At 58.1% G+C, this 24,190-nt stretch overlaps 1 long non-coding RNA gene across 1 annotated transcript; it reads right to left on the reverse strand.

The window, feature by feature from the left end:
* Positions 1-5,437: 5,437 nt before the first annotated feature.
* LOC125962651 (uncharacterized) lies at positions 5,438-23,150 on the reverse strand. Its single transcript, XR_007474085.1, has 3 exons — positions 23,078-23,150; positions 9,729-9,797; positions 5,438-6,315 (listed from the first exon to the last, which is right to left on the reverse strand). It is a non-coding gene; the product is annotated as an uncharacterized LOC125962651 (long non-coding RNA).
* Between the last annotated feature and the right edge of the window lie 1,040 nt (positions 23,151-24,190).

A 24,190-nucleotide genomic window follows, 5' to 3' on the forward strand; every position in this document is an offset into this window, starting at 1 on the left:
GAATCCGCCTGCCTGTGCAGGGGACATGGGTTTCGAACCCTGGTCCGTGAGGATCCCACACGGCACAGAGCAACTGAGCCCATGCGCCACAACTACTAAGCCTGCTCTAGAGCCCGCGAGCTCTAGAGCCTGCGAGCCACAACTACTGAAGCCCACGCACCCTAGGGCCTGTGCGCTGCAACTACTGAGCCCGCGTGCAACAAAGACCCAACATAGCCAAAAAAACCCCAAACAAACAAAACCCAAAAAACCACAGTGTGATCCAGACCCTCAACAGTATAGGATTCATACTGTCCAGAACACAGTAAGAAATTACTAGATGTGCAAAGAAGCAAGGAAATGTAACCAGAAAAGAACAAAGAAGAAATGGTCAATAGAACAGATCCAGAGATGACACAGATGTTGGAATTACAGAAGAAAGACACGAGTGAGGAGATGAAGACTCTCAACAGAATGGAAACTCTAGGGGGTGGGAATCTAATGGAAAATGTAGGACTGAAAAACGCAAAATCTGAAATGAAAAATTCACTGGATGACTCCAACAGCAGATTGGACTACAGGAGAAATGACTTGTGAACTTGAAGATAGGTCCTATGAAAACAATCCAAATTTAAGCAGAGAGAGAAAAAAAAGTCTTTTAAAAAAACAACAAAGACCCCCAGTGACCTGTGGAGCAACACCAAGCAGTCCAGTGTGTAAATAATGTAAGTGCCAGAGGGCGAGGAGAGAGCGTGGAGCAGAAAAAAGTATTTGAAGAAATAAGTGAAAATTTCCCAAATTTGATTAAAAATATCAACCCACAAGTCAATAAAACCAAGAAGCAGAAACTAAAAAACAAAAACAAAAACAAGAACCAACATCCCATACGTAGGAACATACTAAAACCAAAGATACAGAGATCACCTCAAAAAGCAGCACGTCACAAGGGGACAAGGACGAGAAATAGAGCTGACTCCCCATCAGAAAGGAGGCAGTCCAGAAAACAATAAAATGACCCTTTAAAGACGTAAAACAAAACTGTGAACCTAAACGTCTATATCTTGCAAGAAAAAAGTCGTTAAAAATATAAATGAAATACAGGTATTTTCAATTCATCATAATCATAAATGTGTATGCACTTACAAGCTTCAAAACACGTGTAGCAAAAACTAACAGATTAAAGGGAGACGGATCCACAATTAAAGCTGGAGCTTTTAACATTCCTCTCTCAATAATCGATGGGCCACGTAGACAGAAAATCAGCAAGGGATTTAAAGACTAAAACGACACCATCAACCAAATGACCCAGGTGACATTTCTAGGGCACTCCACCAAGCAAGAGCAGAACACACACTTCTGTTTTTCAAATGCACATGGATTATTCACCATAAAACATGTCTCAATAAATATGAAAAAACTAAAATCACACAAAATATATTCTCTAACCTAGTACAGCTGGAAATCAATTACATCAAGATATTTGTAAAATTCCCTCGAATGTTTGGAAGTTAAACAAAAAACTTCTAAATAACCCATGAGTAAAACAAATCACAAAGGAAATTGGAAAATATGTTGAACTAAATAACAATGAAAACGTGACATATCAAAAGTTGTGGGTTATAGCCAAAGCAGAGCTTAAAGTGGAAACTACAGCTTTAAATGCTTGTGTTAGAAAAGACTAATGGCTTTTAATAAGTGATCTAAGTTTCCACCTTGAATATCTAGAAAAAGAAGAGCAAATTAACCTCAAAGTGGAAGGAAGGATTAATGAAGAACAGAAATCAATGAAACAGAAATTGAACAAACAATACAGAAAATAGTTTAAAACCATAAAAGTAGTTTTGTTTAAAGATTAATAACATTGATAAACTTCTAGCTATATTACTCAAGGGAAGAGAGACAGACAGAGAAAAGAGAAACAAATTATGAGTAACAGGAATTAAAGATAGGACAGCATCACAGACCCCATAGACATTAAAAGGAAATAAGGGAATATTATGAACAACTTCGTGCCAATAAATTTGACACACAGAGAAAAGGGACAAACCCCTTGAAAAACACGAATTACTAAAACTGATAGAAGAAGAAAGAGAAACTCTGAAGAGACGTATATCTGATTTTTAAAAACGAATTCATAATTGAACCCCTCTCCACAGAGCAAAAACTGGAGGCTGCCTGGTGCCCGGAAGGCGGCTCAACGGGCTTTGCCGAGGAAGGCATGTGGGAAGTGTGGGTGCACACAGCGAGGGTGTGTGAGCCTAACGCCTCCGCCCTTCCTCCTGTGTCTGCCCTGGGCGACACCTGGGGATTATCCGACCACCTCTCACCCTCATGGCAACCTTGGTTCACAGATGAGAAGATAAAGAGACTCAGAGAGATTTACTTTCTGGCCAAAGTCACACAGCAGGATTCAGAGCTCTCATGGCAGGGAGGCTACTTGGAGCTGCTGAAGCTGGGCTCCCACATCTTTCCTTCTCACCCCCGAACCTTCCAGACCAAGGACAGAGCCGCCCCCCCAACAGCGACACCCCTTTTTGCTCTCTGGACCTCATGTCTTGTCAGCTCTTTGGTAGCACAGGCCCCGGAGGTGAGGGGCTCCATTTTATTAGTGCGTTAGTAGTAAAGCAGAAACATAAATACCTACACACACATACGGTCACCCTATCATTTATCCCCCAGGGCAAGACACTTGGAGAGTGAAAGGGGCACTACTGGTAGCCACCTCAGGACGACGGGCACAGACCAGGACCAGCCTGAGCGGGAGGTGTGACAGGGTCTTTACTGTCCAGGGACCCGACGTGATACAAGAACCATGGCAGTGACAGCTCTGCAGCCACGGCACTGCTTGCACCGTGCTTCCTGGCCATCGGCCCCACGCCCGTCCACCGCCCGGGGAGCAGGTGGACACTGTCATTCCTGCTCCAGGCAGGTGGGTTGATTTTCTTGAGGTCAGAGAGCGGGGACCCACTCTAGGCCTTACAGAGCCTTCCCTTGAAAGCACCTTCATCTCCTACAATTTCCTGGAAACTCTGAAATACAAACTTGAACCTGTAGCACCTTAGGTGTCAGGAGGCCCGGGCTGACCAGGGTGTGACAGGTCGACCTGCCACTTCTGCCTCCACAGTCTCCTGATTTCTCACGTTTCCCCAAAACCCCTTCGGAAGCACATGGGGCGCAGGTCACAAACGCTACTTCTAAAGGAACCAACCGGTGTGCACAGGTGGGCCCCGTGCTCCACCAACCAGTCCTGCCCAACGCCGAGCCTCCTGCACAGTACCTTCCTGGGCGTGTCCACCCCGCAGCCCTCCCCTCTCAGGTCAACTCAGCGCCTGCTTCCAGGAGGAGCCCCGCCCACCACGGGGGCTGGTGAGTGGATCTGGGGCAGCGAACAGTTCCAGCCCTGCAGCCTGGCCCTCAGGACGCTCCACCACACCCCAGCCTCAGAGGCCCTCTGCTGAGCCCGGGCTCCGTCAGCCACAGTGTCCTGGGCGCCCAAGGCTGTGAGCCGTCCAGGGGACCCCGCTGCTCTCCGGCTCCTCCCAGCCCCGACTCTAGGCCCCTTCTGCTGTTGCCACCTTTGCCTGATCCCCCCATGGAAAGCCAAGACATCAGGGAGGGAGGCCCCCCACCCCCAGGGCAAACCTACACCCCTTCCAGCCCCTCTGGAAGCACGTGGCAGGCCTCCGTCCTCTCATCCCTAGCTGCTGAGCCCTGAGCGGCACACGGGCCTGGACACCACGGCCCCCTCACCTGTGGAGCGGGGCTGCCGCGGCCTCCCGCACAGTGAGGGACACGGGGGCCCACAGCACCCCGGCCGGCCGTGTCATACCTGAGCGGGGCAGTGCAGCCAGGACCTGACGGCTCCCCGCCTCGTCACACCCCCCTTGCTGTTTGCTATTTTGTTATTGTTGTTAATTCCCCGCCAGGTGGACCCCGGTGCTGTGGGGCTTAACTGAGCTCAGCCAGCTGTCGTGGAGCTCAGGGGTTATGATGCGAGGCAGGGCCAGCCTCGGGCGGTGGCGGGGGAGGGCGAGGGCCGAGGAGGGGGCACCTCGGAGCCCCCGGGGGAAGGGGCCCCAGGATGGAATGGGGTCTGGGTTGGGGGGTAGGAAGCCAGGCTGCCAGAGGGGGCCTCGGCTGGCACCCCAACCCCCACTGATGCAGAAACCCCAGTTCCTAAGTAGTGAGACCCCAGGACAGGGGAGAACCTGTGCTGGGGGGCGGATCACCAGGGGCCAGTGCTCAGGACCTGCTGCCCAGACGCTGGAGGGCAGCCGCCGGGGGGGCGTGGTGTGCCGCGTGTGTGCATGTGTGTGTGGTGGGTGGTGTGTGCACGAGCCTGTCCACACGTCCGGCTCCAGGCAGGACCAGGCTGGGTCAGCACTTCCCACTCGTTTCTCGGAACACGCCTCACAGCCTCCCCAAGACGGTCACAGATACTCTAAAGCTGGTCAGTGAGTGTGCGGGGCACCGGTGGAGCACGGCTGAGCCGGTCTGTTTCCCCAGGACGTGTCGGAGCCCCTCACGTGGCCACCAGCTCCGTGTGAGCCCCTTCCGCACTGCACACATGGGAGGCGCGGGGCCGGGAGGACTGCAGGCGGGAGGGGCTCGTGCAGAGCGGCCCGCGTCACCTCCTGCCCCGTGGCCACAAGCCGGGCTGTCCTCCTGGATGTATGAAGAACCCCTACACGTCAGTAGGAAGAGGCAATAGACCAAAGAGACCCTTCACAAGGAAGATCTGCAAACGGGCAACACGTGAACAGAAGCCTTGGGGACGCCGCCACCGTGCCCACAGAGCTGGCTCCTGCTAACCCCGTGGGGCTCACGCCCCCGCCGCCCCTCAGCAAAACCCTGGCATCACCTGTCGGTGGGGAACACAAACGTGCCCAGGATGGTCTTCACCTCTCTCCTACCCAGCACCCCTGCCCCGTCCCCCGTTTCAGCTGCTACGAAAAAAATACCACAGACTGGGGGGCTTAAACAACTACCATTGAGCTCCCCCAGCTCTGGAGGCTGAAAGTCCAAGATCAAGGTGCCGGAAGACTCGGTGTCCGGTGTACGCTAACTGTGAACTTATCTCAGCTGTTGGAACAAAGCACCCAGGAAATGAATCCAGATTCCAATCTCTGACCAGGAGGAAGAGAAAAAATGGAGACACTCATGTCTGTCTCCTGACACAGTCTGTAGTTTTCTAAACGTTTTTGCCAACAAAGCTTCGCTGGGTTCCTATCACCCCTTAGCGAGATGAGCAGGATTTCAACTACCTGCCCAGGTCACACTGTCAACAGCAGGTAAGACTAAGTGGATGGAGACAGAAGCGGGTTCCCCCAGTGCTCATGGCAGCGGTAACAAGCTGAGACAATAAGTAAACGTCCCCTCCCAAACGGAAGTCCACAAAAGGGCTGGGTCCTGCGTGGGCGGATTCAGCGACCCCGCTGTGTCAGCAAAGCCCCCGTTCCCACCTTCGCCGTGTCGCAGTTTCCCACAGCCCTGCACACTTCTGCACATGTCACAAGCACACTCACGGGCAGCCTGTGCTCCAGACTGTCTTTTCAAGGATGCCTGTTTAGCAAGCGGCCTTGACAGAGAGAACGCCCCTCCACGTGGAGGGCAAGGGGATCTGTTCTCCGGGTATGATCAGGCAAGTTTGCCTGCAGCCCCCATGAAAGGTTCAGGTTCCCTACGCTCACCATTCCTCGGCACGCACAGCACCTACCTGGTCCACGTCCGGGGAAGGGAACTCCAGCTCCGGCTGCGCTGCGGGGGGCAAAGCTCTTTGGCTCTGATCCAGGACGCTTGTGTCCTGCCGGCATGTTCAACACCAGGGCGGACTAACTTACTAGCGTCAGGCCCTTCACAGTTCCCAACACAGGCTGGTGTGAGAAGGCTTAGCGATCGGGGCGTCACGCTGACACGGGGGACTCACACGGAGAGGAAGGTGGTCCATCCTCCCAGGATCTCTCTGAAGTGAGAGAAGAACGTTTCCCAGGAGTCTCCCTCTATTGGGTCTCATGCCCATTTCTGAACCGATCCGTTGAAGGACAGTGGGGAAAGGACCCTGGGTGGGAGACGTCAGCATCCACCCAGGAGGGCGGGCAAGCCACGCAGGACCCAGGCAGCAGCTCACACCTCGTCCTCGTGAAAGTCCTAGTGCTGGCTCTGCCATGTCACCCTCACGATGCGTGTCCACGGAAGGCCAGACCCTCCCTCTAGACGAAGCCTCAAGCAGCCCCCGGAAGGTTACAAAGCCGGCCGGGGCCGCACTGGGGCGGGAACCCTCATGCCATCTTCTGCTTGCTGGTGACAGAAGCCGTCTTCTTGGGGGCCGCCATCTCCCTGCGGAATGAGACAGCCGTGACTCAGGCACTCCTCCCTGCACTGAAGAGCCGGTGGGGGGCTGGGGAACTCCCCCCCCCACTGCCAGCTCGGCCTGACCTCCCTGTCACCTGTCTCTCCAGCTGTCACCACCTGGTGGCCCTAGAGCCCTCCTCGGTGGCCCCCTCGCCAGGATGCGCCCTGCAGCACCTTGGACGTCCTTGGCAGGTGGGTGAAGACAGGCAGCCCAGGCGCTGGCACAGGTTCTGGACCTCAGGTCCCTCCCCATAGTCCATCTGAGTCCCCTCCCCCACTAACCGCCTGTGGGGGAAGGAGTAGGGTGAGGGGAGGGGCGGCTCAGCTGCCAGCCCCTCATGTGACCCAGACCAGGGAAGCCGGTCCCTCTGGGTCCCAGCCTGGCTCCGGCCTGTGGCCTCACCTGCCGCCACACCTGGAGAGGGGGGCTCCGACCTGTCAGCCAATGGCCGCCGGCCCACTTCCGGTTGGAGCAAGCTCCTCCCCCCGTGTGAGATGACTGACAGGTGCTAGACCCAATGAGAATCAGGCCCCGTGCACGCGGAGGCACTGCGCCTGAGCAGCAGCGCCTGAGCAGCAGCGCCTTCGCACCCTGCGCCGGGGGAGTAGGGAGATCTAGAGCAGGCAGTAGTGAGGGTGCAGACCTGGATCTGGAGGGCCCGCCACGTCTAGCCGGACGCCTGCGTTGTGGTAGAAGGAAGGCCTGCAGGCGGGGTCGGGAAGGCAGGACGCTGGGGTCCACCTGAGGAGCTAGTGGGACCGCGCACTGCGAGAGAAGGGGAGATATGGCCGGGAAGAGGGGCGGGGGACCAAAGGACCCTCGGCACTGATAACCTGGCCGTCTGGAGGCCTGTCCCCAGGCCTCCACCCATCTAACCCCCGGGTGTGAGCTGCCTGCAGGATGGTGGGCAGGGGTCTGGGCAGCCTTCCGACACCTGGCAGCGGTACCGTGGAGGCCAGCTTCCCGTCCATGGCCAGGCCTTCGGCTGGATGAACAGGTGGTGAACCCCAAGCTTCAGTGAGGCGTTCGCAGGGTTATGGCCATCCTGCCCTCGGCCCTGGAGCTCCCTTCTCCAGGTGCTCTGGGGACAGAGGGTGCAAATGACCCCAGCTGGAGCTGTCACCTCCACGGCCTGTCCTGCTGACGGCCCTGAGCAGTTCAGTCTCATGGACCACTGGGCCCCTGGGAGATAGCCTCGTGGACTCTTGGCTTGTGGATTCAGCCCCCAGCTGGCAAACAGCTGTGGCCCTGCCTGGTATGCATGCTGCAGGGGAGGGGTGCGTCGGATTCCTGAGAAAGCCCATCGCAGCAGGCCGCTTCCTAGGTGGGGCGCACAGACGCAGAGGGCGTCCTTGACACCCTCAGCCGCCCCAGCTGGCCAGTGCCTGTGGTCTCTCCACAGTGCGTCCACCCAGGCCCCCTCTCCGGGCCACGGGCTAATCCACTCTGAAGGGAAGGCCCTAGATTAAGGCCACGAGCCAGAACAATCCCTGGGGCTTGGTATAAATTCAGAGGCCCAGGATCCACCAGCCGAGGCGGGGTGGGGCCGGTGAATCTGCATTTCACAAGCCGGTGGCTCTGAGGGTCACAAACCCAGCGGGCCTGGCGGCAGCGATGCTAAGTGAATGCGCTTCTGACACTTTCTTGGCGGTTGCCTGACTGGGAGGGAGCAGGGCTCACCAGGCATCCCAGCAGGAGGAGGGGTGGGCGTGGGGGAGCCCGCAGGGCGGGGGAGCACCAGGTAGGTCCTGGCCCCCTGAGGGTGTTGGGAGCACCTGGCTTCTTCCTTCCACCTTAAAAGCCCAGTCCAGTGAGCACCGGGAAGGCTGCCAAGACAGGGTGGAGGCGGCCTGGGCCTTCACTCGGAAAACATCCAACAGCAGTGGCAGGAGTTCCCCCCACGGTTCATTTTTAATTGGATTTAATTATTTTCCATTTAATTGCATTTTTTAAAGCTCTCCCCGGTGGTTTGTAGATCTGAGGATCTCTCCTCTCCTCTCCAGGCTGGATGCTTGGCTCAGGTGGGGGTGAAGAGGCAGAGCTGGGGCTCCCTCAGGACCTGGGAAGGGCCCGTGGAGGCGGGGCTAGTGGGGATTGAAAATGGGGTGGGAGACCAGAGCCGGGGGCTGCCCCGGGTCCCTCCCTTGGCCAGGTAGGCAGATGTCGGCCTTCCCAGAGGCCCCTTGCTCCCCAGCCCCGGGTCCCTCACTCTCCCTCCATGGCTCTCCCCGACCTCACTGTGCCCCCCCATCGCTCCCCTGGTCGGCTCCTAACTGACCACCTCCTCATATCCACCTCTATCCTCAGCTCCACCCCACAGAGCCCCTTCAGGCTGCCTCGACCTGTCCTGGCCCTTTCTCGCCTCTGCACCTCCGCAGGTATGCGCCCCTCCCCTTTCCCTTCCTGAAGCATCCCACAGCCAGGCACTCAGCAAACACCTGTGAGCACTTGGCAGACACCGTCCTCGGCACTGGGATACTGTTGATGAAATGCAGCCACAAAGGATTTGTGGAAACACCCATGAAGAGGTGCGTCTCCCGCACCCTCAGGCCTGGGCAGGCCTCTGACTTGCTTTAGCCAATAGAATGTAGCAGAATTGATGTCGGGGGAGTTTGGAGCCTGGGCCCTAAGAGGCCATGTGGCCTCCACTTCACCCTCTTGGAACGCCATCCCGAGTGGGAGGAAGCTGGGGCAGCTCACGGGGGCCCGAGGCCACGGACAGCCAGCTCCACCTGCCGGCCCGTGAGCGAGGCCGTCTTGGCCTGTCCAGCCCAGAGCTCCTTTGTCTGAAGCGGCTGCAGGCAGAAATGCAGGCAGAAGCCACCAAACCCCAGTCACAAGAAACAAGCTCTGTCGTTTGAAGCCACTGAGACGTGGGGTGCTTTGTTACACGGCAAGAGTCGGCTGATACACACCACAGCGAGCAGCCCTTGACTCTTCATACTTGGCCTGGGTCCCCTGTCTCCCCGAACAGAGCCAGCCTTGCCGTCTTCCTGGTCCCCACAGAGCTTCACGCACACACTGATGCGGGAGATCTGATTCCGGCGTCCTCTCCAGTGGCTCCCGTCACCCACCCAGGGTGGAGTTCAAGCTACCTGACCAACTGGCGTCAAAGGCCGAGCCAACCCTGCCCCTGCCCACGCCTCCTCCTGCCCCCAGCCCCACATTCAGTAGCCTGAGCAGCTGCCCGCTCTGCAGCCCGGCCTCCCCTGCTATGCTGATTCTGCCTGTGGAATGTTCTTCAAGTTCTCCACCTCACAGGCTCATCCTCCAAGACCCACACATCCTCACCTCCTCCAAGGAGACCTCCTAGGTGTCCAGACACCCCTCGCTCTGCAGCCTCACACCCCCGTACAGAGGCCCTTTCAGTCTGAGCTGCTGCGCTGTTCTCGCTTACCGGGCTGAGTCGCTGCTCGCTCCCTTGACTGCAGTCCCCAGAAGAAAAATGTGCCGCGTACCACCCTCCCTGTAAACAGATGCACAGACAGTCGTTTAATGATGGGATGGGGTCAGATGCACACACACAGAGGTGCCAATGTCTCCTTCCCTGCAGCCCCCAGTGGTCACGTATGCAGTCCCCAGGGTGTGTGCTCCCCTGCCTGGAGCCCCAACTTAGATGGGAAGCTTGAGTGTTGACATGTGGTGTCATTGTTGTGCTTCCCAAAGCTGGCACAGTGCGTTAAGCACGTGGCCCAGCTCGGTGACTGTCTGTGGGTAGGTGGGTGGGTGGGTGGATGGATGCGTGGGTGGGTGAATGCCGCATGTCCATGAGAACAAAGTAGAGGCTTAACTTCCCACATCGGTTAACTTCCTGGCACAAGATGGTAGGACAGCCTCGGACAGGCGGTTTCAGCCACGTGTGCCTTCTAAGAGACAAAGGAGCTGAGCTGAAACCATAGTTCTGCAAATGTTCCGCTCTCCCTAAAGCAGGAAAAACAACTCAGTTCTGAGGTCCTACCTGGGGCATCAGGACATACGTCTGCCTCCTCTGGGCCAAGCCCTCTCCCCAGGGACAGCCTCTGAGCACATTCCTTCCAGCACCTTCTCTGGGCATCCCTGCCATTAAGTGCTTCTGGGAATGGCTGGACCACTCCAAGGAGCGAAGCCTGGGGGTGGGGGTGGGGGGTGGCTACTAGAGGGTCTACTTCAGCCGCTTAGTCTCGGGGTGACGGTTGGCAGTGTTGAAGGCAAGGCTCTGGGGAGAAGCAGGGTGGCCGCAGCAGTCGGGCTGTGTGTCCGCACTTCGTTCCCATCCAGCCGGGCTACCGTGACGGTCACGGAACCATCACAGGACACAACCCCAGATGTCCCTTGCTCCCTGTGTCTGTCTCACTCTGGAATCCACTGTGATGTCTTGGAAAGAACCCAAATTAGGAGAGAGGAAGGCAGTTTCTGGCCTCAGCCCTGCAGCTTCCTTGTTCCAGAGCCTCAGACCAGCCACCTCACCTTTCTGGACCTCAGGTTCCGCACACGGGCCTCCCTCACACACATGTCTTCCTGTGCTGTCCCTGCGGCAGACATCACTAATTGATCCCAGTTCTCTTTGTAGATGATCAAGCACCGCCTCAGAACCTTTCTGGACACAGCATTTTGGGCAGGGACTGTGAATAGACTGGCCTGTGAGACCACTCCTCTTAACCATCCCTGAATTTCTAAGGTACTGTCCGGCCGTGACAGTGAAGAGTACTGCCCTGTCGACTGTGTCTGTCTTCCTCACGACGTCGGGGGCACCTGGGCTCTGGACTGTCTCTTTGGCCCCAGGAAGCTCTGCTGGACAGAAAGGAATGAGTAACTGCTTATACTTCTGAGTGCTTTCGCCTCTGGGCCTGGGGAGGACATTTGTTGGGACTGATTCCAGTACCCACACCTGCTCCTGACATGAGCAAAGCAGATATGCCCTGTCAGGACCAGCGGCCTCACCCACGTGCTTTAGGCATCCCGGGATGGAACATGTCACACGAGACCCGGTAACCGTCACTGTGTCACAGCCTCACCTTGGCTGGGGGGTGCAGCTTCTGCTCCTTCCCCCACATTACAGCCACCAACCCCTTCCGGCATCAGACAACAGCCTGCAGACTGTTTTAACTGCATGTGGTCAGCTCGCTGTAACAGTCCCACATACGTGTGCACATGTATGTATCTATATATCCTGCATGCACACACGCACGCCCGGTGGCTCTGCTGCTCAGGCTGAGCGCCGGCACAGACGCCCCGAGGACGCACAGGTGGAGCACGTGGGAAGGAGAACAGTGGCAGAAAACCGTACGGAAAATATCCTCCTTAGATTCCATGACTGTTGAAATATGAAGCCCAAACAAAAGTTCCTCCTCCTCCTGGTGACGTCAGAGGAGGTGGCCTCCCTCTGTCTGACCCAGAGCCCATGTCTCTGTCCATCTCTCTGCCACTGTCTCGCATGTCTCTCTTGCTCTCCTCTCTCTCTTTCCTCTGCTCTCCCATCTTTCCTGACACTTTCTTGCCCCTCACCTGGCACGTACTACCTGGGGGAGGCTGGACAACGTGCCTGGTTCCTAGGGTGGAGGAAGCAGCATTTCCTGCAAGACTGTGGTTCAGAACCACGGACAGAGCAGCAGTTCTAGAAGAACTGGCGCAGGCTCATCTGGTGAGATGGGGCTGTGGCCACAACATACCGACTGCTGTGTCAAACCGGGCCATACGGAACCCCCATTTCATGCATTCTCCTTGCAAGGCTGGAGGAACTGGTGGGATGCTGACCGATCCTAGATACCAGCTCACCACCACCCTCACCTTACACCTGGGAACACTGGGGCCACCTGTTCATCAGAGCCAGAAAGAGGAGCTACAAAGAGGAGGTGGGTCTGTCCCTGAGCCGCCATGGATGGCCCCAACCACTCAGAAGCAGCCCACAGCCTGGCCTGAGTGCAGCACTCAGAGCCTGCGATGGGGAGCTGGGGAGAGGCAGGTGGATCGGCCAGGGACCCCCGTGGCCCACTGGGTACCCACTCTTGAGAGAGACCTTCCTATTATAATTCTCATTTATTTATCATTCTCATCAATGATTATTAATGATGGTGATATTTGCACAGAGCTTTCCGGCTGACTATGAGCTCTGGATCTGGGTGACTTGGCATTTGCTTATGAATGAAGCCAGATGTGGAAGCAGCCCGGCCTTGAGGGAGGGGAGGTGCCGGCACTGGCATCCCGGAGATGAGGGGCGGCTCTGAGCACAGACGCTGGGGAGGCGGCACCGCGGGCCAGAGGGCAGCTGTCCTCGTGTGCAGGGCTGACGCTTCCGAGCCTGGGAGGCTTGCACGACTAAAACGTACGCCTTGACGATTAGGAGAATTAGGAGTTCGGTTATACTGATTTCCTCTTTGTGTTCTGTACATTTTCCTTTGAATATGCGGCTACTGTCGGCTCAGCCAGGAGATGAGGCCTCGTTCCCTCTGCCTCTGGGACCAGAAGGGGCAGGGATAGTGGGGACGAGCTGCGTGAGATGTGACAGCAGCGGTGCCCATCTCCTGAGGGCTGTGTCCCGTCTGCACCACAGCACCCTTGCCGGGAAGTCCCCAGTGTTACTTATGCCCATTTCCAGACGAGGACACGGACGCACAGAGAGGAGAGGGGACTGATCTGGGGGCATCCCGCCAGGGAGTGTGCAGCCAGTATACGTGCCTCGTCTGTCCACCCCGAGGTCCCAGCTGCCCTTGGACGGGCTAGCCGCCCCACACCTCAGTTTCCTCGGCTGTGGAACCGGGCGAACGAGGGCACTGTGAGCACCGGGCCAGTAGTGCACAAAGCAGGAGGGTGCAGGGTGGACGCGAGCAGCGGCGGCCCTCCCCGCCACACTCAGGCACACGTCCCCAGACCACCTTTCACAGTGTTTACTTCTTCCACGTGCAATGCATCCCAATTGTTTTTAGGATGGTGGTCTTAACCCACAGAGTTAACCTCACAGACCACAGCTCTAAGAAGCCCTGTCGCTGACAAGGGAAGGACCCCTCCTGGAGCGAGAGTGCCCGGGGACAGAGCCTCCCTCCAGGGTGGTGCTTTGTCTTGGAGAAGGGGTGCTCCACCCCTTGTCCCGCCCCCCCCAAAAAACCTGGTTATGACCAGGCTTGATGAAAGAATCCATCCAGAGAAGGGTGGGCAGGGAAGGTGGCTCCAAGGAGGGGCTGCAGCCCCAAACGGGGGCAGCCTCGGGGGAGAGGTACAGCTCTGAGCACAGACGCTGGGCCTTTCCTGAGGTGCCAGATAGAAGGACCGTCCCCCGTGCCTTGCCTTTTCCGTGCCCGGCAGCTGGGCATCCTCCTGACAGTCCTGGCATCTCTCCCTGGCTGCGGGAGCCCACTTGTGAGCGTGCCGCTGGGGGGCCTGCACAAAGAGAGCTGGGCACGAGCTGTGTGCTGGGTGTGTGCTGCATGCTGGGTGCAGGGAGTGCTGGGTGCCCAGGGGAGCTGGACGTGCTCTCATGTTGCTCTTGGGAAGAATCCCCCAGAGTCTTCCCCGGCCTGAGGCCACATCTGCCTGGCCCACCTGCATCTGCTGCCTCTTCTCTCTCCCCACCACCCGCCGCAACCGCATCAGACTCCACCTCAGGGCCTTTGCACAGGCCAGTCCCTCTGCCTGGAGGTCTGTCCTTCCAGCTCCATTTGTCCAACCCCCCTCCCTGTCCACATCTCTACGCCCTTCCCACACGCAGCGTCTAAACGAGGTGCCCCATCGGCCTCCCTCCTTCACTCAGTAAATGTCACTGGACACCTGCTATGTGCCAGCTGCTGTTCTGAACTCTGGGCTGTAGCACTGGATAAAACGGGCACAAACACGTGTTCCTGTGGTGCCTGCGTTGTGAGTGTGGTGGGGGAGGGGTGATGCCATTAAGAGGGTTGGGGAGACGCGGGGTGGTCAAGGAGGGCCTCTCTAAGGAGGGGGCCAGGTGGACATCCGGAGGAGGCGGGCCCCCGGGAGGCAGGTGCACGCGCAAAGGTCCTGCACAGAGCGAGCCCGGCATGAAAACGAACAAGCGCCAAAGACCAGGAAAGGAGCGGGGGCCTCTGGGGAGACGGCAGCCACGGGGGGTGTGAGCAGAAGCCTGGCTGGGTGTCTTCCTGGCCCTTGTCACGCCCCTCACTCCCCTCCCGTCACTGTCTTGTGTGTGGTGTGTATTCATGTGTTCAGCCTCGGTCCCTGCCGGTGGGCTGACAGCCAGGGAGGAGAGGGCCGCTCACAAAGGAGCAGGAGGATGCGGCCGGCTCGGCCACGGCGCTCCGCGGAGCCCCCTGTGCCGACGGGAGCCATCGCCTTCTGGAATCACTGCAGCCCCTGAAGCCCGGGGGGCTGCCCTCGCCTGTCTCCCGCAGGGGTGCAGGTGTGTGGGCCCCCGCCCCTCCCGGTCCCTCCACCCGCAGCTGAAAACTAGAGGCTCAGAGGAGGGGCGGGGGGGAAGGACAAGAAGGATGTCGTCCACTTTCCGCGGGATTTAAATGCCTGCGAGTGGATTAATAGGGGCTCTGCGGCAGCGGTCTCCGCCCCTATCGGAGCGCCCGCGGCCGGCGTGTGAATATTGATGGCCGGCGGGATTGAGGCCAGGCAGCACTGCCGGGTTTATCTCGTGGGCACAGGCGGCCGGGCCCTTATCAGGCCGGCCCGGCTGCTGCAGCTGCGTCTTCAAGGGCCCGCGCCTCCCACCGCCTGCTTTGTAATCAGAAAAGAAGAAGTTGCTGCCTTGATATTTCCATTTTTATCTCTTTTATTTACTTCATTTTAATGTCTTTCAGGGAATATTTTCTCTGAAACAAGGCAGGGCTGTCAGTGGCTTACATCCTTCTGCCGCCCCCTGGCTGGGTGGGGAGGGGGGCTGAGGATGGGGTGAGGGGCTCCTGACCCCCTGCCCGCAGCGTCCCTGCCCTCCACTGGTGCGCCCCGTCCTCTCCCTGCCCTTCCTCCTGCCGTGGGGTCCTTCCCAAGCGATTGGCACCCTCCAGATCCAAGGCCTCACCCCTCACCCAGCCCAGCCCGATGAGGGATTCATGACCAGGAGCCTTCACCCACAGCCCCTGGGGGACCCCGGACACTGGTGTGAGGGCGCCATCCAAGAGGAGCCCGTCACAGCCCAGGGACCGGCGGTTCAAGCCTCCTTCCCCTCCACCGTCCCCACTGATCCAGGGAAGACATTATCTCCCCTTCCCAGGCGAGGAAGCAGAGGTTCCTAGAGGTTATCAGTTGCCGTCACCTGGCTCCATGCTGGTGACTTGTGACAGGGAGAGGAAGTGCAGAGCCCCGGCCAGAGCATCTGCGCGGGGCCTCCCTGCGTCCATGGTGTGTGCTGGTCGCACCCCTGTTACCACAATTGACCAAGACAGCGTGTGATGCAGCTCAGGGAAAGGGCTGGCCGTGGGAGGGCAGAGGGGCCGAGCCCCCTCCAGTCCCTGGTTCAGTCTCATCAGTGCCCCTTTCTGGGCTTTTTGAGTCTCCCAAAAAGACATGCCCACATCCTAAGCGCCGGAACCCATAAATGCGACGTGTCTGGGTGAAGGGTCTTTGCAGACGTGACTGAGTGAAGGATCTCAGGGTGAGGTCATCCTGGGTTGGGGTGGGCTCTACATACAGAGACTGAAGTCTTCATAAGACAGATGCAGACACACAGGTGGAGGCCACGTGAGGACAGACAGACTGGAGGGAGGCGGCCACCGGCCAAGGACGCCCAGCGCCCCCAGGAGCTAGAAGAGGCAGGAGGGCCCCTCCCCCAGAGCCTCCAGAGAGAGGTGGACCTGAGTCAGACACGGGCCTTCAGAAGTGGGACGGAGTAGACTGTGTCATCTCAAGCACCGCCCCCACCCGGCCCGTCTGTGCCAGGACGCCCACACTGTCCCCACCTGGGTGAAACCCTCAGGGCATGACGGCAGCGGCCCGACTCTCTCCAGATCCTCAGGAGCTGGCGCCTGCTCCTTGGGGGAGAGCTTTGTTGAACAGGCGGTGCACCAAGGGTGGGAACTGGGCCTGAGCACCGAGGACAGTGGTGTCGGATCCCGAGTGAGCACCGAGGACAGTGGTGTCGGACCCCGAGCACACAGGCGCTGGGCTCAGGAAGCCCAGAGGCAGCAGGACGGCTGTGTCGCCCCCAGACCCTCGGGGTAGGAGGGACGCGCCTCTCAGGGCCCAACTCCTCCTGGAGGCACCGAGGCAGCGGCTCTGGCTTCAGGACGTGCGAGCAGCTCGGTCCGAGCCCCCTGGAGGGCTGCGGCCAGGGGTGGGGCGGGCACCCTGATTGAATCAGCGGCCGCCCCACGGTGACCCAGGGACTCAGCAGGACCCACGTCTGCAGTGGGACGTGGGCTCGGGCCCCAGACACTCTGCCATCTCCTTCACAGCGTGAGAAGCAGAGGCCACCCCAGGAGGGACTGGGACAGAAACGGCTATGGTTGTTCCACAGAGCGGAAATCGGAGAATTTTCCAGAATTCATGCTGAAGAACAGAAGGTGGGAGCGGACGAGAAGTGATGTGGCTTCTGTCACCAAGAAGCAAAATGCACTGCTGCCCCACCAGGAACACGGGGCTCTGGGTAAGGCCTTGTCCCGCCAGCGCCCAGGAATCCCCGTGGCCCTGAGTCACCCCGCCAGGCACATCCCCCGCCAGGCGGCCGAGCACCAAGACCTGGCCCTGCTGGGCCCGAGGGAGGACCACCTCGGCCACTCTCCAGGGGCCTCAGGGCTGTGTCCGAGCGGGCAGTGGGGAGCAGGGCAGCACAAGTGGAGACCGAGCTGAAGGCACCCAGCCAGCAGGACGAGGCCGGCACTGGGGGCAGCCCTCTGGCCCCAGGGGAAAGGCCAGGCCCCTCCAAGCAGAGGCCGTGAAGTGCCCAATGAAGAGCCCTCACGGGCTGCTCAGAAGCATGTGCGCCCCTCATCCTGCAGGACTTGCTGCAGCTCTGTCCAAACCGCAAGAGGCCGCAGCAACAGCTCCCAGGAGGGGTGGCTGGGCCACGCAGCCTCCCTCCCACCTGCCAGCCTTGGCCTCAGGCCGGCTCCTCCCCACTCCTCCCTCCCCCTTGGATGTCCCGCCAAGGACGGAAGCAGAGCTGGAGGGATGCAGACTCCTGCCCTGATCAGTCTAATGGGATTTGGTGTTGTCTGTTCTTCCAGCTAAACCTCAAGCCTCCTGGTCCTCCTTGGAGCCCCCGGCAACCCCGCTCCCCTCCGGCCCAGCCCTCACCTGCCCTCCCCACCCTGTCTGACCCCAGGGGTCCCTGGCTCACACCCTCAGTTCTCTCCCCTCTGCCCCTCACACCGGGAACCAAGCGGCACTCCAGACCTGGAAGCGCCTTCCTTCCAGGGCTGCCGGGGAGAAAATGCCAGCCTCCTGCCCCAGTTGCCCTCTCGGTCACCAGGCCTCGCTGATTCACCTGCAAACCCCTCGGGTTGGTCCCGCCCTCGTCTCCTGGGTCAGAGCCCAGACCGGCCCCGTGGCCGCTCACCCGGCTCCAGAGTTTAAGAGGACATGCCGTCATTTCAAGTGCCCAATTTGTGGTCCTTTGTTACAGCCGTCCCCGGACACACGTCCAGCGGCAAGACAACAGCCCGTCTGCCGCTCGGCCCTCCGAGCACACAGGGCGTGCACTGGGCCAGGCCGGGTGTGATGAGGCAGCCAGGGCTGAGACGGCTGGGTGTCCCGTGGGGAGCCGTGGTCTCCACCAGAGCCTCACGCCGGAGGAAGCTTGCTCATGCAGAGAGGGTCGTTCACCGAGGTGTAAAAGCCAACAGTGTGTGGCTTCTGGAAGGAAACGAGGAAAACCTACCAGCAAAGCTTCCTTAGTTAGGACACAGAAAGCATTCGCTGTGGAAAAAACCCAGAACTTCATCAAAATTAAAGCCTTCTGCTCACCAGGACACCATTAGGACAATGAAAAGGGAAGCCACAGAGAAAAGAAATGAGACGCATACGACAAAGAGCTCGTACTGATGTTTACAAAGAACTCTTACAGCTCCATAGTAAAAATACAAACAACCGAACAAACCGTGGCCCTGAGACTTAGACACGTCAGTAAAAGAAGGCACATGAACGGCCAATAAGCACAGGAAACGATTCTCGACACCAATGGTCACCAGAGAAAGTGCCCGGTGGACCCCACAGGCCATCACTGCACACCTACTAGAAAAATTAAAATTCTGAAAAAACCAGAACACAAAAAACTAACACTGTGAGACGTTGGTGAGGGTGTGGAGCAACCAGAACGCCCTTCCGCACTGCTGGGAATATAAATGAGAACTACTGCTTGGGAAAACAGAAATTTCCTGTAAGAGCAAATAGAGCTGATTAGAATAGACCAGCAATTCTGCTCGGAGGGATGCAGCTGGAAGAGATTAAAAAGGACAAAACGTCCTCATTTGCTGCGCAAATGTTCTCAGCAGCTCCATTCGCCCAGAGTAGTGACAATGTAGAGCGCAGGTGACGGACAGACGTGACGTGGTGTATTCACGCTTGAGGGTATTACTCAGCAACCAGGGGAGCCCCAGACACACATACACAGTGCATCCCTGAACCGGCAAGAGCCCACGACGTCAGGCACGAAGTGAGTGCTCTGTTTAGACAAAGTTCCACAAACAGCCAAACGAATCTTGTAACAGAAGGAGGACGTGGGTGACTGAATTGGGGGTTGGGGGGAGTTGATTTTAAGGAGGGGCAACATGATGGAAATGCTCTAGATCTTCACTGGAGAAACGGTTTACCCCTTGGTTCACGCTCACTGAACTGCATGCTCAAAATGTGTGCATTGCACTGTATATAAATTTCACCAAAATGAAGTCAATTTCAACGAGGGGCAGTGCAACCCGGAGGCAGCTCACACTGCTTGGTGCGTTAGTCAGCTCTGCTGCTGTGACAAACAGCCCCCAAGCTTCGGTCTCACACGTTTATGTCTTGCTCCCATTACAAGCTGGCAGTGACAGGCTGGCCGTGGTGGTCTCAGTGCAGTGCAGAATCAGTCCCACAGGTGACACTGGTCTCAGATAAAGGGGTGGGAGGGAGCTGGGGGGAGACTGAGGCGACTCCTGAAGCTGCTGCTTGGACGTGGCAAACGTCAGTCCCCTCATTCCACTGGTCACACCTGATGCTGCCCAGGCAGGATGTGTCCCCCTCCTCCTGCCCAGGCAGGTTGTGTCCCCTCCCCAGAGGGCAGGGGTCCTTGGAGCCCCAGGCAGGGCCCAGGTGTAATCCCGTCCGGGGAGAGAATCATCAGAGACTCACCACCCACACCCCCGCTCCTGGGAAGCCACCCAGGGCTCCAGGCTGGGGCTGGGTGGCCAGGTGAGGAGGGGACACAGGCAGTGGGTAGGGGAGAGTCCCCAAGCAAAGCCGAGGGGATGAGGGGGCCCATGGGTTGGAAACAGTGATAGTCACAGCACCTCCCGGGCTCCTCCCACCCCAGCACCTACTGTGCCAGGCGCTCAGCGTGTTCTAACTCCTGAGATCCTTGCCCAGCGCCGGGGGTGGGCACTGTCTGGAGGAGCAGGAAGCACAGACCAGACAGGTCACAGGACCTGCCCGAGGTGTGCAGTGAGCAGAAGGGCCGGTGTGAGGCCCAGCGGCCTGACAGCACAGGTCACGCTCCACGGCAGGGGCTTGGGGCGTGGACGAAAGAGGTGTGGCTGGGGCCGCTCCGGGGGCCTGCCTGCCACGTTGCCAGCCTCCTCCACTGCCAGGGATGCGCCGGGCCACGCGGGAGCCACGCTGGTTTGCCCGGCCCGCTGCCAGCCAGCTGTGTGCCAGGATGCTGACGGCCGGGGCCACCGCCTCCCATCTGTCTCTGCTCCCAGGTGGCGGCTATTTTTAGAGCCAAGGCTTCGCAGCCTGGATGCAAGCAAGGCTTCGGAGTGGTGGGCTGGGCTCGGGGGTGGGGGGCGCACCGCGGGGGGCCGGGCCAGGTCCACCTGGCTGAGAAGCCAGCAAGCTGATGAGGACGGGCTTCCGGGCTGGGGCCGGCTCTTGGAGGAGGAGGGTCACCATGTCTGAGCCCGGCTGCCCGCGGGACTTGCTGCCCCCTCTTACCGCCGAGCACCCCTCTCTGTGCTTCCTCCCACCCTTGCTCCTTCCTTTCCCTCTGGAGACCCTTTGGTCACCTGGTCTCCAGGACGCTGCACCCCCTGCACCCCCACTCCGCTCCTGGCTGTAACTTCCCCCGTGAGTTTGTCGCCAGCTGGCACAGCGTCGGTCTCACTTCAGGGCTGTCCCTGGGGCGTGGCACAGCACTGACACACAGTAGGTGCTCAGTGAACTTTTGTCGGGTGAGTGACTCACCGTCACACAGACCAGGAGGGTAACCTTCTTTCAACATTTCCCACAAGGCAGGTCTGCTGTGATGAATTCCCTGTTTTTGCTCATCTGAAGGAGTCTTTGTTTTCTATTCACCTTGGAAGAGAATTTTGCTGACTTCTAGATGGGTGCTTTTTTTCTTTCATCTCTTGAAATATTCCACTCCACTCTCCTCTTGCTTGCATGGTGTCTGACAAGAAATCCGCTGTGACGTTCACCCTTGTTCTGTACGTCAGGTTTCCCATTGACTTCGAGATTTTCTCTCTGTCTTTGGTTTTCTGCAGTTTCAAGGTAACGTGCCCAGATGTGGGGTTCTGCTGTGTTGTTGTCTTTATCCTGTTGGGTGTTCTCTGAGCTTCCAGGATCTCTAGCTTGGTGTCTGTCATTAATTTTTGAAAGTTCTTTGGCATGATTATTTCAAATATTTCTTCTGCTCTGTTCTCTTGCTTTTCCTCCTGGTGTTGTTTTTTTTTAATTTTTAAAAGTTATTTATTAATTTATTTAGGCTATGCTGGATCTTAGTTGCAGCACGCAGGCTTCTTAGGTGCGGCATGCACGCGGGATCCGGTTCCCCGACCAGGGACTGAACCCAGATCCCTGCATTGGGAGCGCAGTCTTACCCACTGGACCACCACGGAAGTCCCCCTCCTGGTGTTTCAATTATGTGTATTCTGCACCGTTTGATATTGTCCCACGGTTCTCTTTTTCCTCTTTTTGTTTTAGGTTAGGAATTTTCTGTTGATCTACCTTCAAGTTCGCTGATTCTCCTCAACCCTACTGGGCCAACTACCAAGCCCGTGGAAGGCGTTTTCGTTTTTGTCACACGTTGATTTCTCACATTTCCTTTTTCTTATTTCTTAGAGTTTGCGTCTCTCTGCTTACATCACCCACCTGTCCTTCACACTGTCCGTCTTTCCCATTAGATCCCTTAACGTATTAATCATAGTTATTTTAAACTCCCCATGCCATAGACCTGGCCTCTGCCTCACGTCTGAGTCTGTTTTGACGCCTGCCTGGTCTCTTCAGAATGTGCCCAGCAAGGGCAAAACACACGTGAGACCCAATGGAGGTGATGTGGCAGCCTCAGCCAGGAAGAGCCTAGCAACCGAGGCTCAGTCCCTCAGGAATGGGGGTGTGGGCAAGCTGCCCAGATGGCAGAGATGCTCGTGACGGTGAAAGGTGCAGAGAGCGTGGTGTCCAACTCGGCTGAGATGGACTCAGTCTTCACTTCTTCTCTTAAAACTTCCCCCCAAAACATGACCAACCACAGCTCAGTTGGGGCAAGTTTCCTATAAGAGCAAGCAGACTCCCCAAACCCCGTCCTCAGGGCTGCCGCGCTCGCCCTATCGGGGGAGTAGTCCTGTCAACACTCTCGCTGCATGGAGTGTGGGGAGCGCAGGTGACAGAGCTGGGTGTCAGTCCTAGCTCTGCAACCAAGCTATGTGGGCCTCAGGCAGGTGCCTGCACTGTCCAGGCCTCCGTCTCCTGTAAAGTGCGCACAACGGTGACGGTGCCGCCCACAGGCCCTGCAGGTGCACCAACACCTGGGGGGCTTTTGAGGGGAGATTTCTGTTACACCCGTGAGAGAAGGGGCTGAGGAATGGCGGCCTGCCCAAGTGAGGAAGAATGACACAGCAAGGGTACTGTTAGCAAAGCTGGGGGGGGGAGAGACAGAGACAGGGGGAGAGAGGGGCGAGGGGCACTGGTTCATGCAGAGGTCAGCCCCGTTACACGTGGGCAGGGGGCTAAACACCCCCGCTAGGCCTTCAGAGGGACTCAGAGGTGGGGAGGCCAGCCCTCCCTCTGGACCTCCCGATCAGAATGGCATACACTAAGGCTGGAGGTCCACCCCGCAGCAGCTCGTCCACTGCTCTGTCGACCGTGGGAACCTCTCGGGCAGCCTCAGCAGGTCGGGGGGCGGGGGGGAACCTGGATGACACCCTCTCAAATCCTGGCCCATACCAGGTCTGTGTCAGACCCCGGAAGTCGGTCCTTAAATCGAGGGCAAGCAGCCTCAGTGAGAAAATTCATCCCCACGCAGATCCCACAGGAAGCTGCATGGCTGGCCCTTCCCAGGCTCACACCGGAGATACGACTGCGTGGGCCTGTGGCTGGGACCCGCCAGGAATGGGCACCGGGCCTTGGGGGCTGCCATCCAGGATTGTGTGCGCCTTGCAGCCCAGATCAGTAGCCTATTAGGGGCACCAGTGCGGTGTATTCAATCAGCACTGCTCTGACTCGGTCTCAGAATCCGTATTATTGGCCCAATGGAGTGTGACCGGCTCCTCCAGGGTCTGTCCAAGCCACTTGAGTGAGACTAATACGAAAGCTTCAAGCAGGCGGCCATGACAGCAGCGCCAGGGGCAGGGGCCTCAGGGCACCTGCACTGCAGCCCCACCACCCAAGAATGCAAGCCCCTCGCCCACACCCAAATCGTGCCGCGTTGCCACATGCACTTACTCTCTGGGAAGCCAGGGCTGGCGCTGGGGTGAAATTCAGGGTATTTAACCGCTGTGGGTTGAACTGAGTCCTCCTCAAATCCATGTTGACGTCTCGACCCCAGCAGCTGTGAACGTGATCTTATTTGGAAACAGGGTCACTGCAGATGTAATTAGTTAAGATGAGATCATCAGGGTGGGTTCTCACCCAGTATGACTGGTGTTCTTATAAAAAGGGGAAATTTGGACACAGAGACAGACATGCACACGGGGAGACGTCACGTGAAGACAGAGGCAGAGATGGGGGTGAGGCTTCCACGAGCCATAGAACATCAGAGGCACCGGCAAACGCATGTAACACACAGGAGCAAGTAAACATTGGGCAGGGTAGAAAATGTATTTCCCACTACAGCTCATACTCAGAAAGGCTTGAAAGCCACGGATCTAGACAACTCTCAGAAAGATACCAGGATACTTGTTCTTCTGATTCCCATCTGACAGGGAAAACTAGGCTTCCAAGGAGTGGGTGAGACAGGGCTCCTGGGCCCCCTGGGTGGGGAGCCCTTGTGCTGAGGCCCCCCGAGGGGTCTGCAGGACTGGCTGTAAGGGCAGGACCCCCGGGTTGCAGATCTGGTGCCTGGTCCCCCCGCTCAGGAAAGCGGGGCTGGCCTGTGTCCCACATCTCAGCCGTCTGGGGACCAGAGGGCGTGGATGTCTGGAGCTTAGAGGCGGCGCTGGGTTCAAATTCCAGCTCTATTGACTCCTGCCTGGGAGACCGTGGCCCTCAGGGACAGAGGAAAGTGCCTTGAAAGGCGACGGCCCTCCTGCCCGCCCACAGCCCCCATGGAAAGCCAGGGCGCCGGCCAAGGCCATGCTCTCCTCCACCTGGACACAGGTCTCCCACCTATCCAGTGGAGGGCGGACGCCTGGGACTTGGCCTCAACGGCCCGTATCCCTCTGGGCAGGCCCTGGTTCCGACCAGCCATCCAGACCCGAGTCTGGGACTGCCGCTCACCTGGCTGTCCCTGGCACTGAGCAGGTGGGGACCACAGGAGCGCCTGATGGGTGGGAAGAGGTAGGGCCACCACCTCTCAGGCCTCAGCTTTCTCCCCCGGCCATCCTGTTATTTCTTCCT

The sequence above is a fragment of the Orcinus orca genome, chromosome 20, assembly GCF_937001465.1.
Source record: "Orcinus orca chromosome 20, mOrcOrc1.1, whole genome shotgun sequence".
NCBI classification, from domain to species: Eukaryota; Metazoa; Chordata; class Mammalia; order Artiodactyla; family Delphinidae; genus Orcinus; species Orcinus orca.